Below are 17,681 nucleotides of genomic sequence, written 5' to 3'. Positions count from 1 at the left end.
TTAGTTCTGGACTTTTGGGACTGTAAATCTGGTTTCAGACTTTACTTTACGGTTTGGTTCATTTTGTCAGGTTTTAGTATTTTTAACGTAAAACTGTAAAATCATGCGAACTATCAAATTAGAAATCAGTTTTCAAAACTAAAACTCTAAAAATTTCCATTGCTATACTAAGTAAGTGATTAAGAGATTTTACAGTAAATAAGTGTTTTCAAGTATGAGATTTTCTAAAAACGCAAAAAACGTTAGCTAAAATTAATATTTTTCAGATCACACGATTTCTAAAGCTAAATTTTAATTTTTGTTTTCAAACGTGAAGCGTAATACCTGAATATCTGGCCATAACATCTAAGCTAGGTGTGGGGTGTTACATTTTTTGCTAAGGCTAAAATTTTTATTTAAAAGATCAACACTACAAAATAAAAAACACACCTAAAGGAAAAACAACAGAAAGGCAACTACACTAGCTCTTATAGCCATTACCTCAATTCTACAACTTAAAGGCAAACTAAAGGAAGAACACCAAAAAAATAAAAACAATATGCCACAAAGCCCAAAGCACCAAGCAAAGAAGTATTGTAATTTTTATAACTTGTTAATATTCAATAATTATATTAAGTCCCCAGTTATTTTGTAGTCATATTAAATCTCAAATAAAAGAAATTTTCTCTCAAACTTTTATTTAAATATTTTCTATCTATAATTTTCTAGACACATTAAACATCAAATACTTAGTAAGAGAGCACATCTATCATTGATGAGAACAAAACACATTAAAATACATATTTCTTTTTAAAAATTAAGAAGTTATTTCATTATTACATGCATATATTGCATTTCACCAAAGTTGTAAAAGAGAAACAACGTTGTGCATACCTATCAAGGCTCAAGGACCAGTGAATGGCTTCCATCTAAAAAACATAATAATCAAGTTTCCTTCATCAGCAATAGATGTATGTATTTCTTCCAAAAGAAAAACAATATAGATATATGCATATCATTTTCTATTCAGCATTGCTTGTATTCTTCAGTGCATTACCTAAAGATGTCTCCGCAAATCCTAAATCCATGGTTCCAACCAATTAAGTTATTCCTCCATTGGTATTAAACCATGACAAATTATTCACTACTTTTTCCTTATTAAAAAATTCTTTGATTTTTATATATACATACATAAATATACATTGATTGGGGAAAATATCGAATATTCCTTTTGATCATATTGTTATTGAACCGAATGTTCGGTATGAAAAGTAAATACTACTTCAATGTACTTTAAATAATAAACCAACACATAATAAGTTACATAAATTCTTTTAGGGATTATATTTTTTTAATTGGATAGGATTAATTATTGTAAAATTATATTATTGTATTTAGAGAAAACACTCAGAAAATTGTAAAGGGAAGAAATTTAGTACGAGTAGCAGTGTCATTTGTTTATGGACAACCCCCCAAGAATAGAAAGTTTCAGAAAAGGCATACTTTGAGAGTAAAAATCTTTTAGTTTTTTTCTTCTTTTTTTTTTTTTTTTGAACTTTGGGTTAAGGTTAAGAATCTTCTCCCTCTTCTTTATTTCTAAAGCCTTTTTGGTACATCATCTTTAAATAAGGTTTAAGAATATTTTCTTGGGTGGTTTTTGTGACATGCCTGCATTAACAAGTCTTGCCTTTCTTCGTCATCATCGAAAACATCTTTCTCCTCATCCACTTAGTTGCATGCAAATAAAATTTAAAGAATAATTTTTCATTATTCAATGAAATTTACGGAAATAGGAAAGTAAATCCAATTTCATTTTTTAATCTATGAAAAAATAAGAGAGATTTACTTGCTCCATTGTGATTCGTTAGCACCAAATAATCTAGAAATGATGTTGAACCTAAAGACACAGAATAGAAACATACAATTAAAATTTTTCTTTGTTGTAAACATGAATTAAGAATGAATATATTGCCTATTGTAAAAATAAAAAAAAATAGATGTCAATAATGACAATATATCGCAAAGAAAAGAGAAATAAAAATAAAGAACACACAGATTTTACGTGGAAACCCTTTTGGGAAAAAACCGCAGGTAGAGAAGAGATAATTCACTATGTTGAATTCGAATGATTACAAGAAGAGTAGACTATATCTCAAATATATGGAATTTAATAAGGTTTAAAATCTTATTTTAAAATAAAATAAAAAAAAGTGTAGCTCTATATGGATTTTACTTTTATTTTATTTTATCATTGTATTTTATTTAAATAAGAATTCAGGTCACTTAATTCTAACATATACATTGTATTTTATATAAAACATCAAAGTTGTCAAGAGAAAATAATGTTCTACTCTTCGTTGATCATGTACCATTCTCGAAATTCATAATAATCGAGTCAAAAAAATATATTTGGTTATTAAAAAAAATTATTTATTTGACACATAGAGGAAGGATCAAGGAGAGATAAGTTTTGCTTGAAAAAGAGGATATATATAAAGATCTTATGTTTTAAGCATTGTCATTTGCTTTTGTATCAAATTTAACATGAATGATATCAATAAGGGAGCCTTTAAAGATATTGCTTTTTGAAAGTGTTTTTTTTTTAATCAAGATTTTATCTTATTTAGTTGGGCAAGAATCCATCTCGAGTTAAGAATCCATCTCGAGTTAAGAATTTACTAAATTGAGACATCCATTCAAAACAAAAAACTCCATTACCAATGGAAGAAAAGGTGTTAGAATAGTACTCCAAAAGAACAGTTTTTCTTTTATATCATTAATGTAAAATTAATTATAAATTAAATCAAACAAATAGAATTTGATTGAGTCTTAAGTAACTGCTAGTTTTTAGCTTGCATTCTATAAACTCTCCAAGCACTTCGATTTCGGTTGATTTTCGATTTTTCTTGGTCAACCTCAGAATTCCTTTTTACTTAACAAGTTCGAAGGAGATGTTAATTTTGTGACGTGCCTTCTAATTGGATGATCCTTCTTTCAGTTACTTTCCACTAACATTTTCCTTGGTTGATATAATTGGTGGTTTTTCAAGTAAAGTATTAGAATCTTCCTAGAATTAGATCTATAATTGCCTACTAGTAGTATTAGAATTTTCCTGCCTGAACAAAAAATTAACTGGATTAAAGTTTCATCACTGAAAAAGAAAATCGAGGCAAGAGTTGCAGAAATTGTTAAATGTGAAATTGTCAGCTTTAACTCAAAGCAGGAGCCGTTTCTGTCACTGCCATGAAACCAGAGAATTGGCGTTCGAAATGGAGGCAACTTAGCACCAGTGTAACTCCATAGAAAACAAATATTTTGTGATGGTTGAAATAACAAAAAGAAAGATGCCTGGTGATGTAAATAATGCCAATAGTTTCTTGTCTATATTCTACCAAATTATCTCCTTTCGATAACTTTCATCAGTTGAAAGCTCTTGTTTTGTTGCTGTTTACTTGCAAGCAACGTACTGAAGCCTGCAGATTTTGGGGAGAGCTTACCTATGCATGCAACACACCTATTTGGTGAGATTGAAAGAGTAAGAAATTATAGCTATATGAATACCGTTTGTCAAAACCATTTCTAAATCGAATTTTGGAAAATGAGAATCGACTTTAAGAAAAACGAAAACGGGAGTCGCCACCAATCTTTTTAGGTGTGATTGGATCACCTTATAAAATGTTTTGTTTTAAAACATTAATTTTGGTCTACGAAAGTCGAGAAAACGGATTCGGGAGTCGGTTACATACGAGGAAGGGTTAGCACCCTCGTAACGCCTAAAAATTGGTACCTAATTGATTATCAAGTGTCTTTAATGTTAGAAATTTGAAAATTTTAAGATGCAATCCTCTTTAAAATATTTTGATTTTGAAAATTGGAGTTCACTCGTATATTGATACTGAGTTAGCCTTTTTGGAAATCCATATCTTGAAACAACAAAGCGCCATATCCAGTAAGTTAGGACACATTGCCTTGCAATTCCAAGATAGTCGCTTGCACTTTGAAAACCTTTTAAAACTTAGAAGGGTGCTTGACTATTTGAACTCAACAAGAAAAGTTGCAACCCAATAAGTTAGGGCACTACTTTTCTCGAAGCTTCCAAACACCAAGCATTGCCTTTTTATTTTCAAAAACTTTGTAGTCCTTTTTTTTAAAACCGATGCATGAAGGAGCATATTAACATTATGGAATGACATACAATATGGCATATTATCATAATAGGTAAGTAAAAGCATGAATTTAAACAATATGACAGCAATAATATAAAGATCATGCATTAGATACATACATATAAAAAAATAATAGATATAGCAAATCTTAACAACATACGTACAAAGATATACATAGCATATATTGAAGATAAATAAGCAAAACATACAAAGTAATAATTAAAAATGACATTTAATACCCAAACGATATATACAATATAAAAATATAAAAGAGTTATTATATATAAAATAAAGTGAATGATTGTTTAACAAGATATACATATAATACACATAAAATATGATATTTAATAATAAAAATAGTATTTAATATACAATATATAATATATAATAACAAAAATTTATAAAAGGATAATAATTATATAAAATAAAAAATATATTGGTTTAGAAAAATAATGTATAAAATACCAAATATGTAAAAGAATTTATATTTATAATAAAATAATTATATAATATATATAAATATAAGTATAAAATAAGTAATTAATGATGAAATATACATATTATACAAATTATAATATTATAATATCTTCAAAATATATAATAATAAAATATAAGTAAAGTAATCATTAACATATTAATAAAAATAAGTATATAATACAAGTTAAAACTTTTAATGATAATAACATATGAATAAAAATTTATAATGGTATAAAAAATGACATAATATAAAATAATTATAATTTATAATATGAAAGTGTACATATGTAAAAATAATATATAATATGTATAAATAATTAATAAATATACAATACAAGTAAAAAATATAGATAATAATGTAAAATATTAATAATTTGTGAAAAATAATATATAATAAATAATAATAATATGAAATAATATATTGTTAAAATGTAAAATAATATTATAGTATAAAGATATATAAACATTATGTGATAAATATATACTATAATAAATAATAAGTAATGATATATGCTAAAATATATATTAATATAACAATAGAAAAACATGAAGTAGTATAATATAATATATATACATGCATAGAAAATATATATTTGAAAATAAACTATACAAAAGGTTAAATATTATAATATATAAAATACATAATCAAATGTATAAAAGATAGGAATAAATATACGTATTTGAAAAATGAAGAAATTAAAACAAAAAAAAGGTTGAAAAACTAAGATAGAAGAATAAAATAAGAACAAACCACAGAGAGTAAGAACGCAAGAGGGAGAGAAATTTGAGTGAATGCTCTCAAGAATTCTTATTGCTTCCCAAAACTTCAGTCCTTTACAATGAAGGAAGAGGCCTCTATTTATAGTTGAGCCTCCCCAAATCCAACGGTACAGACCAATTACATCAACGGTTGAGATTAAAGGATATCTACAAATTAAATCTCCAAGATTACAAGATCATATCTTCAAGATTGCATATCATATCTAAGATTGCATATCATATCTAAGATTGCATATCATATCTAAGATTGCATATCCTTAAAGATTATATTTCCATATGAGTCAAGCTCATAGATGGACCTTCAATCTTTTCAAGTAATGGCAAGGTCCATTTCGATTGGGCCAAATTATATGTTTGTAATTTTGTACTGGACTTGGACTTTTTTTTTTTGAAATTATTTCTGGGCCCGGGCAAAATTGAGTGTCTACAGCTGCCCCTCTTTGCTCATTGCTGTGTAACAGGAATAGAGCAAAGACTATAAAAGGACCAATTTTGTCCGGTCTCATCAGCTTCAGACTTCATGGTCCTCAATCTGCTCCTTGCAAACTCAGGATTGTCATGTTGATATCTTCGATCTGCTCTCCGCCGAACACAAAGACGCCAAATCTACTTCTTTGATTTGTTCTCTGACAATACAGAGATGCCAAATCATCTTAGACTTGCTTTAACGTAAGCACGTGAAAGCCAAATCAGCTATGTCTTCGATTTGCTCCTTGTAAGCACAAGGATGCCAAACCATCTTGGATCTGCTTCAGTATAAACATCTAAAGGTTGGATCTGCTATGTGTCTGCCCTCCGTCGAAGTGGAGATCTCAGACTTCGATTTGTTCTCTGACAATACAGAGATGCCAAATCATCTTAGATTTGCTTCAACGTAAGCACGTGAAAGCCAAATTAGCTATGTCTTCGATTTGCTCCTTGTAAGCACAAGGATGCCAAACCATCTTGGATCTGCTTCAGTATAAACATCTGAAGTTTGGATCTGCTATGTGTCTGCCCTCCGTCGAAGTGGAGATGCCAGACTTCGATTTGTTCTCTAACAATACAAAGATGCCAAATCATCTTAGATTTGTTTCAACGTAAGCACGTGAAAGCCAAATCAGCTATGTCTTCGATTTGCTCCTTGTAAGCACAAGGATGCCAAACCATCTTGGATCTACTTCAGTATAAACATCTGAAGGTTGGATCTGCTATGTGTCTGCCCTTCGTCGAAGTGGAGATGCCAGACTTCGATTTGTTCTCTGACAATACAGAGATGCCAAATCATCTTAGATTTGCTTCAACGTAAACACGTGAAAGCCAAATCAGCTATGTCTTCGATCTGCTCTCCGCCAATACAGAGATGCCAAATCTGGTATCTTCGATCTGCTCTCTGACAATACAGAGATGCCAAATCTGCTATCTTCAACTTGTTCCCTATAAACACAGGGATGCCATGCTGAAATCCTCGATCTGCTTCGCTGTAAGCACAAGAGTGTCAGATCTATTATCTTCGATCTGTTCCCTATAAACACAGGGATGCCAAATCTGCTATCTTTAACTTGTTCCCTATAAACACAGGGATGCCATGCTGAAATCCTCGATCTGCTTCGCTATAAGTACAAGAGTGTCAGATCTGTTATCTTTGATTTGTTCCCTATAAACACAGGGATGCCAAATCTGCTATCTTCAACTTGTTCCCTATAAATACAGGGATGCCATACTGAATCTTCGATCTGCTTCGCTGTAAGCACAGGAATGTCAGATCTGCTATCTTCGATCTGTTCCTTATAAACACAGGGATGCAAAATGTTGTTTCTTTGATCTACATTGTCCCATAAAAGACATAACCTGTAGAATGCGTATGAGTTCATGCCAATAATTAAGATGCTATGATCGAAGTGAGTCAAATTCTCCTAATTAGACATGTTATAATGCAAAATGTTATGAAAATGATTCCTATTTCGGATGTCATCACTCATTCCTTCATCGAAGTTTATCCTTACTTCTCTCGAAGTCTTATTCCATCTCAACTTGTGGGTTTGTACCATTCTTCAAATGCTATGACCCGCTGAAAATGTCTGTAAGATGATCCTCTCCTAGGATCGAATCGTTTGATTTGTTCAATCATCATTAAGAGTGAAGAAGAAATTCCCCGAGTACATCCGACCCTCACATATGGGAATTCCTTAAACAATTGTCTTGTTTCAGTTTCTTGTATTATCTAGAAATTTCCAGAGTAATATGCAAAACTTCATTTGTAAAGATATTTAGTTCATCAATCATTATTTCCATGCAACACACTTTATGAATAATGGAGGACGAATAATTTGATCTTTGAAGATAATTTGAATGATTTATCAAAAAAACAAAGGAGGTTAATCTAAGAATCTATCTTTGAGAAGAAAGAGAATCCAAAGATATTAAATAGGACCAAAATTAGATGCCCCAGATATCGCAGCTTGAGCGTCTATACACCAGCTCCATGAAGACTTTCTTGAATTCAACATGTGTTTAAAATATCCAAAGTAATTCGTTAATACCTTGATATGTAACATACTTCACTTCTCGTCGAATCCGGTATAGCAAGGTCACTACATGCCTTTCCAAATTTGAGCTGCCCTTTCGGGTTTTCAACTCAAAACCCCTTTGATCTCAAGGCGCCCTTTGCGGGTTTTCACATTGGCCTCTCTATTTTTCTTTTTTCTTTTTTCTTTTTTTTCTTTTTTTTTTTTGAAATAGAAGTCTTAAAGTGCCCTTTGCGGGTTTTCACCTCAAAACCCCTTTCCTTCAGACAAAGTACTCCTTGACCGAGACAAATTCACTGGATCAGATAAATTCTTCCTGTCCATTTCTTGTCAAAATCAGTGCACCTCTAGAGAAAGCCCTCTTCGCAACATATGGCCCTTCCCAATTTGGCATCATTTTGCATGGAAAGGATCTCTTTTAGCACAAGGTTTCCTTTATGAAATTCTTTTGGACGAACTTTCTTTGTCATAAGTCTGTGTCATCCATTCTTGGTACATTTGCTTAGGATGAATACTTTCAAGTTAAGTTTACTAGAGGTATTCAATCCTTGACTCCATTAAAGCTTGGAGGAAAAATCTTGATTCATAAACCCATGAGAAAGGGATTGCCCCAGCAGCAGTCCTGGCTGTTGTTTGTCAAACCCTACAAAAAGATGGTTCAATGTTTCTCAACAGACAAGAATAAAGTTGCTGAGTTTATCCTTCCACCTGGAAGGCTGAGGTACAGAGATTACTCCCGGAGCATATATCCCACCATGACTCGATGATGTTTCTGAAGCATCCCTAATCTTCATAAATTGGCCACAACTGTGAAGCTTCCAAATGAGCGTAGCAAATAGGAGCTATAACAAATATGGATGTGGTGCTTCTTTGATACATATAGGATAGAGAATGAACAAACTCTTGCAGATCATCAGCCGAAAACCCAGCCTGGTCTAAGAAAACATGATAGCGGGTCTGCCTCGTGATTCTAATCATTCCAGCATGGGTACCAAGGTAAAAATCATTGTTCTTTGGATGACATACTTTGTTGTCAATGACAGTACCATGTAGCACATTGTCAGGAGATCCCTGCTGAAAAAACTTGGTATGATGGCTTTTCGTACAATAATAACCACAACCTTTAGGGTTCCACTTCTCGTCAAGGAACTTGCAAGCCTCAATAACTTGATCAAAACTTGATTGAATTGAGACTCGCTAACCCCATCCCTGAAAATAATGATTTGATCAGGTTTCCTCTTTCCTGAACTTGTATAGAAGTCTAAGAGAGCTTCCTTCATGATACCGTCATTCACTTTGTCAGAAACTGGTTTTGAAGAAAGAATCTATCATTTTAAGCTTCAGAGGCTGTGTACGGCCTGATGCCCCATAGCTAGAAATCAATGGCCACCGCCTGGAGCTGACCATCGCAGCTATTGATGGCACATCAGACTACTCAGGAAAGCCAAACAATGCACCCATTCCAAGGATGATGGTTGGAACCTTTGAAACAAACTGGAATTGAAGGTGTTTGCCCCAACGTAAGCATAGAGAGTAGGCGGTAGTTTCTTATGCCAATTTTTACCAGGCTCGGTCATCTTCTGTAATTTATTTTTTTTCTTTTCTTTTGTCAACCTTTATTGTACTGTAGTATGGCGCATTACCTTTGAAAAGAATGCAAACTTTTGGCATTGTGCAGTAATATATAATCTTTTTCTTTTCTTTTTTTTTTGAAATGGATGACTTTTGACTTTGTAATATTGGCATATGAAGCTATCTCCCCCTCTTAATGGAGTAGTTGACGTCCACAAAGATGAGTCATTGTCAGCTTGAAACTTTTGACGAGCTCGGGCCCATAACATACATGCCCCATAAGTCTTGACTTCTTTAAATTTGGCATTCATTGTACAACTGATGTGATTCCTTTCCATGGTGGACCAACAGTGCCCCAAAACCTCATGTTTATCCTGGCAATTGCAAATCCTCCTGCATACGTCTTTGGACCATATTTTTGAATTCACATAATCGTCTCAACAAGGTCTTGTTTTGTCTCCTCAGCTAATTCCAATTTTGCAATCTTTTCTTCCTCTAAGGCTATATTTCCTACCACCACTTCATGGGGTAAAAACCATTTTCAACAAATTCAGAAACAAGTCACAATTTCTGTCACCTTCAAAGTACTGAGATTCCTCTAAACACATATTGCACTCAAAAGGAACTCTGAATCTGTAGTATCGTTGCCCGTGTCATTGATATCTAGGTATCTATGATAGGCACACAAAAGAATATACAAGGAATAAATGAATACAAGAATGACTATTTAAATGAAATGAAAATTTATAAAGAATGTCAAAGGTCAAAAAAATCAGAATGAAAGAATATTTACTCGGATAAATAATAAAAGTATGTTTTATTGAAAATAAAAATGTCTGAACATGAGCCTACTTCTCAAAAGAAATCTCATTAATCCTAGGCTTTAGAGCAACAAGAGTATTCTGAATATTACTCCGTAAAATTCCTAAAGATTATAGGAAGTTCTTCTGCAATCCAATTGTTTAAAGAACTTCCCGGTTCGTAAGGGCGAATGCCCTTAAAGTTTCTTTGTTCAGTCCCTTCATCATGTATGACATTGATGGGATGATTTTCATTTCCAAACACCCCCTTCTCCAGGTAAGCTATCCCTCCTGACACAAAAGTCGGGGATATGTAAGGGAACGTCGTTAATTCCCATTCAACTTCTTTTTCACTTAGCCGTGACCCTCTTCTCTCTCTCTCTCTCTCTTTTTCTTTCTCTTCTTAATAACTTTAACTAATTAGGGTCTTTTTATAATTTTGAATGCAAATGATGCAATGAAATGATATAAGATGCAAATGAATGCAAAAGGTATCGATCTTGATTCAATCTCATTTAGAAAACTTTATTTAGAAAAAGAATATCTTTACATATAAATGGATTACAAATACGCTTTCGCCCTAATGCCCAAAGTTTTAACTCTATCTAATAAAAGGGCTAACTCTCGACCTACATCCGACGATAACTCATGCATCATACTCAATACGTCAGCTCGTACTGCCAAGTCTCAAACGTGTTTAGCTACCTCTTGGATCTGAATTATGGCTTCTCCAATAAGGTAATCTCTATCTCTGACTTGTTCTTTAGACTGGCGTAGTTCTCCCTTTAAATGATCCTCTCGTGCCTCAAGCTACTCGATAAAAAGCTTACTATCTTGCAATGCTGATTCTAACTCCTCAACTTTGCCTTTTAGCTTCTTTACCTCTACCGTGGAATCACGAATTTGTTACAGATGAAGGAATCGCCCAAGCTCAGTCACCTTAGTTTTTAACCCTTGATTTTCTTTCTCTAAGGTAAAATTCCGTAATTGCATCTCTTGGAACTTCCTCTCCCAATATTCGGCTTTGGACTTTTCCTCTTGTAGTCGGCTCCTCTGTACGCGAACTCACTTTAGACCAACCCGTAAGTTGCCGGTATGAACTGTCTCAATCCATGCTACCTACAAGCAAAGGGGCATAACCAATGGCACCCCAAATTCCCAATAAAGGGACCCAATCAAAACTGCCGCATCGGTAAAGAATCTCACCAGGAATCATCCATGGAGCCCTCCACTCCAGATCATTTGACTGCAGGTTCTGAAGTAGCACTATCCAATTTTTTTCGGGAACATCAACTCTCCTTGTTAAAGCTGCTATGTCCTTTAACGGGGAGTAATCCTCAAAGAAGACCCGACAAACCACCCTATCTATCAATCGGAAGTGACTGTAGAACCAAGCTAAAAGTAACTGAGCACAACCAACAAGCCTGCCTGCACTGGCCCTCCTACATCATTCAAGGACCTGAATGTCTCCGCCAAAATCGTAAGAACAGAAGTGACCCGTTTGCTAAGTCGATGGAAGAGATCCGCGGTCGCCTCATCCACATATCCCAAGGCCTTGGGAGCTTAAGGCAAAAATGTCTACCCTCTTCGCCTCGTCTGGATGTGTCTGGATTAGATCTTTCAAAGCTCCCCACGGAATGCACTTACTCTCACCCTTTTCCTTAATTCTAGCCATAATCCACTACTTGCTCATCCCCGTAATGGTCATCAACTTCTTACCAAAGGTTAGGACACAAGCAGCTCGAGAATAAATCCTATCACACTGGAATCTAGGACATCGAAGTAAGGCTGTGTACTCCTCCACAGTAGGCACTAAATCTACCTCCCCAAAGGTAAAACAACTGTATGCTGGGTTCCAAAACTGAGTAAGGGCTCGGAACAAATGCTCATCTACCTGAACATCGAGCAAGTAAGGTAAGTCTCTGTAATTATCATAAAATAATTGCTTGGTCTCTTTGCCCCACTGATCCCGAATTTCCTTAAGTTCTTGGAGATTATTCTGCGTGACACTGATGTGAGTGTAGTCTGACAACTCCGACATATACCCCACAGCTATACTATCTCCCTTTTCTAGTTGAGTTTGCTCAGACCATCTATGGACGTTAACGTTGCCTTCCGCTCTATCAAGAAGTCTGTTCTCCATAATAAAACTTCCTAACTTAGAAACTGACCGTGAATCGATACCTTGGTAAATGCAAAATGACATACAAACAAAAGAAAAGAAATAGTTAGTATCACATGATATCAATAAATCTCAACGATAACTTATAAGGGTAGTATCTAAAATTTAAACCTAACTAAGTTGGGCTCTTACGGTCTTTCGATATAAGGTTGGTTCTAAAGTTTGAGGTACCCGAACCAGCAAATTCCTCGATCCTCACCCATTATAGGCTCATTTGAATCGAGTTCGGTTCAGGGGAATACATTTCCCTATGGCTACACAGAGATGAAAATCTCACGAAACCATAAGTTTGATCCACTATCCTACACGGAGGCAAAAACCTCACGAAGGCATAGTTTCTCACTCCCACTTAAGGATATAACCACAACGGTCATGCAAATGCAATGCGTATCAGAATATAGCAACACATGCAATAATACAAACATATGTAATGCAAAGAGGATTAAATTTTAAAATTTTTAATTTCCGACATTAAGGCAAGAGATAATCAATTACACGCCTTGACTCTCTTATTAATCCCCAGTGGAGTCACCAAGCTGTCGAAACCATTTCTAAAATTGCGTATCATATCTAAGATTGCATATCATATCTAAGATTGCATATCCTTAAAGATTATATTTCCATATGAGTCAAGCTCATAGATGGACCTTCAATCTTTTCAAGTAATGGCATGGTCTATTTCGATTGGGCCAAATTATATGTTTGTAATTTTATACTGGACTTGGACTTTTTTTTTTGAAATTATTTCTGGGCCCGGGCAAAATTGAGTGTCTACACCGCTGTCTCTTCAACATTGCTTGTATTCTTCGGTGCATTACCTGAAGATGTCTTTGGATATCCTAAATTAATATCTGCAACCAATTAAAGCTGTTCATTCCACTAGTATTAAACCATGGCAAATTATTCACTACTTTCTCTCTTATTAATAAACTCTTCCTTAATTTATAAAGGGTTTATATATACATATATAAATAGACATTGGTTGGGGAAAAGATTCGAATCTACCCTTTCGATCACACTGTTATAAAACCTAATGTTTGGAGTGAAAAATAGATAATAATTTAATGTATTTGAAATAATAAATCGACATGTGATAAGTTTCATAAATTCTTTTCAAGATCATCAATTTTTTGTCAGAATTGGATAGGACAATAATTTTTGAAAAAATTTATCGTAGTACCAAAAGAAAAATACTAGAAAAATGTAAAGGGAAAAAGATAGAATGAATTTTTTTCTTCACCTGTTGATTATTGTCATCAGCATAAACATCCTCCTCCTCATCACTTTATTGCATGCAAACGAAATTTTAAGAAGAATTTTTCATTATTCAAAGAAAATTAATGGAATAGAAATGTAAATCCAATTTTTTTTTTCTAATCTATGAAAAAATATGAGAGATTTACCTGCTCCACTGTGATTCATTAGCATCAAATAATCTAAAAATTGTATCAGACCTAAACATACAAATCAGAAACATACTATTACAAACTGCCTTTGTCATAAACAAGAATTAAGAAGGAATTTTTGATGATTTTACTCATAAATTTAAACCTATTTCTTGGTGGTAGCCTTGGCAATGTTGGAGATTGAGTAATGGAGACAACTGAAGGTTTGGTAGCAGACTCATTACTCACTTTTTCTTTTCCTTTCATCATCTTAACATCAACTAACAAAGAGAAAAAGATGAAGAAATGAGAGAAGAGAAGAATTAAGTTTGAATGTGAGAAGAATTAAGTTTATCTGAGTGAGAGAAGAGAATATATAGAGGTTCATATTAGCATTGAGTAATGGCAGATGTCAATATATATATTTCTTAGGTTATAATTTTTATTTAAAAGACCAACACCCCCGAAACAAGGTTACAACATTAAAAAACACAGAAACCCGGACAAAAAACACACCTAAAGGAAAAACAACAAAAAGGCAACTACATCAGCTATTACATTCATCATTTCAATTCTACAACTCAAAGGCAAACTAGAGGAAGAACAACAAAAAAAAAATGAAAAGATATGTCATAAAGCTCAAAAAAAAAAACAAGCAAAAAAGCATTGTAATTTTTAAGACTTATTGATATGCAATAATTACATTAAGTCCCAAATTATTTTGTAATCACATGAAATCTCAAATAAAAGAAAATTTCTCCCAAACTTTCATTTAATTATTTTATCTATAATTTTCTGGACAGATTGAACATTAAAAAAAGTAGAAATAAATAAGTTTGAATGAGAAAGAATAAAATTTGTTTGTGTGAGAAGAGAGAGAATATATGAAGGTGCACACTAGCATTGAGTAATGTTAGGTGCTGAAGCTTGTAGATTTTGGGGAGAGCTTACTTATGCATGCAACACACCTGTTTGGTAAGATTGAAGAGAAAAAAAGTTATAACTATATGAATACTGTTGTCTCTTCAACATTGCCTGTATTTTCAGTGCATTGTCTGAACATGTCTCTGGAAATCCTAAATTAATATATGAATCAATTAAGCTATTCATTCCACTGGTATTAAACCATGGCAAATTATTCACTACTTTCTTTCTTATTAATAAATTCTTTCCTAATTTATAAAGGGTTTATATATACATATATAAATAGACATTGGTTGGGGAAAAGATTTGAATCTACCCTTTGGATCATACCGTTATTGAATCGAATGTTTGGAGTGAAAAAAGATAATAATTTAATGTATTTCAAATAACAAATCAACAGGTATAAGTTACAAAAACTCCTCTTGAGATCGTCATTTGTTGTCGGAATTGAATAGGATATAATTTTTGTAAATAATATTATAGTACATAGAGAAAAATACTAGGAAAAGGTAAAGGGAAGAAAATTAGTATGAGTTTTTTTTTTCACCTCTTAATTATAATCATCATCATAAACATCTTCCTCTTTATCACTTCGTTGTGTGCAAGCAAAATTTTAAGAAGAAATTTTCATTATTAAAGAAAATTAAAGGAATTGTAATGTTAATCCTTTTTTTTTAATCTATGGAAAAAATACGAGATTTACTTACTCTGATGTGATTCATTAGCTCCAAATCATCTAGAAATGGTGTTTGACCTAAAGACACGGATTAGAAACATCCAGTTACAAACAACCTTTATTAAAAGAAGGAATTAAGAAAGAACTTTGGATGATTTTACTCATAAATTTAAATCTAGTTCTTCATGGTAGGCTTGCCGATGTTGGAGTTTGAGTGATGGAGATAGCTGAAGGTTTGGCAACAGCCTAATTACTCACTTTTTTTCTTTTTCTTTCACCATCTTAACATCGACTAACAAAGAGAGGAAGAAGAAAAAGAAATGAGAGAAGTGAAGAAATAAGTTTGAATGGGAGAAGAAATAAGTTTCTTTGAATGAGAAAAAAGAGAATAAAAAGGTGCATACTAGCTCTAAATAATGTTGGCTGTCAAAAAAACATAAATATTTTTTGTTATGGTTAAAAATTTAAATTAAAATATCAACACCCCAAAACATGGTTTTAACACTAAAAAACCACAAAAATTGTAACGTCCCAAATGTTATAACTTATTTGAGTGTTATTTGTGACATGTATATTGATTTGGTTTAGCAGTTAAGTATTGGGTTGTGTGCTTAAGGCTTTGTGTTTGATTCCTTTTTATTATTTTTGTCCCAAAACCTAGCTTATCACTCTTAGCTTTTCTTTAGTTTTTGTATGTTTATTAACAAGTGTGAGGCATTGGCCTAGTGGTGCTCAAAGTTTTTTTGCTTGAAAATATTTTCATTTTGAAAATTAAGAAATTATTTCATTATTACATGCATATATTGCATTTTATATTAAACACCAAAATTGTAAAATAGAAACAATGTTTTGCTCTTCGTTGATATGCATACTTGTCAAGGCTCAAGCACCATCGAATTTGAAATACGTAATAATCAAGTTTCCTTATTCAATAAAAGAGGTATGTATTTCCTCAAAAACAAAAAACACTACAGATATATGTATATCACTGTCTCTTCAATATTGCACGTACTCTCCAATTCATCACCTGAATATGTCTTTGCAAATCCTCAATTAATATTTGCAACCAATTAATTTGTTCATACCACTAGCCTTAAACCATCACAAAATTATTCGCTACTTTCTCCCCATCTTAATAAATTCTTCCCTAATTTGAAATGTTTATATATATGCATACATTGATTGGGGAAAAAGATTTGAATCTACAATTTCGATCATATTGTTATTGAACCGAAAGTTCTGCATGAAAGATAAATACTACTTTAATGTACTTTAAATAATAAACCAACACGTGATAAGTTATATAAATTGTTTTTGGGATCATATTTTTCAAATTAGATAGAATTATTTTTAAAAAATTATATTATAGTGCTTAGAGAAAATACTAGAAAAATGTAAAAGGAATAAAATTAGTATGCATTTTTTCACTTCATTTTTGTCATCATCAAAACATTTTCTCTTCATCACTTAGTTGCATGCAAATAAAATTTTAAGAATAATTTTTCTTTATTCAATTAAAATTTCAGAAATAAGAAAGTTAATCCAATTTTTTTCTAATCCATGAAAAAATAAGAGAGATTTACTTGCTCCATTGTGATTTGTTAGCATCAAATCATCTAGAAACAATATCAAACCTAAAGACAAATTAGAAACATACAATTAAAAATTGTCTTTGTTATAAAAATGAAGTAAGAAGAAATTTTGGTTGATTTTAATCATAAAGTTAAAACTATTTCTTGGTAGTAGGCTTGGCGATGTTGGAGATTGAGTGATGGAGATGGCTGAAGGTTTGGCAGCAACCTCATTACTCAATTTTTCTTTTCTTTCATCATCTTAACATCAGTTAACAAAGAGAAGAAGAAGAAGAAAAGAGAAAAGAGAATAAATAAGTTTAAATATGAGAAGAATAAATTTGTTTTAGTGAGAAGAGAGAACGTATAATGATACACATTGACACTGAATAATGCCAAATGGTAAAATATATTTTTTTTTTTGCTAAGGCTAAATTTTTATTGATAAAATATCAACACCCCAAATAAGGTTACAACATTTAGAAACCATAAAAATTCCAAATAAAAACACACCTAAAAGAAAAACAACAAAAATGCAACTACAGCAACTTTTACACTCATCAACATTAGAAAGAAACGTTCCTCTTGGTTTAAGAATTTACAATGTTCTCTTCAAGATAATCGAGATAAAATTTTACAAGATAGTGTTGGTGTTAAATATA

This window comes from Gossypium arboreum, chromosome 4 (assembly GCF_025698485.1).
Source record: "Gossypium arboreum isolate Shixiya-1 chromosome 4, ASM2569848v2, whole genome shotgun sequence".
Taxonomy (NCBI): Eukaryota; Viridiplantae; Streptophyta; class Magnoliopsida; order Malvales; family Malvaceae; genus Gossypium; species Gossypium arboreum.
The sequence above is the reverse complement of the archived record's forward strand: the minus strand, read 5'-3'. Positions refer to the sequence as shown.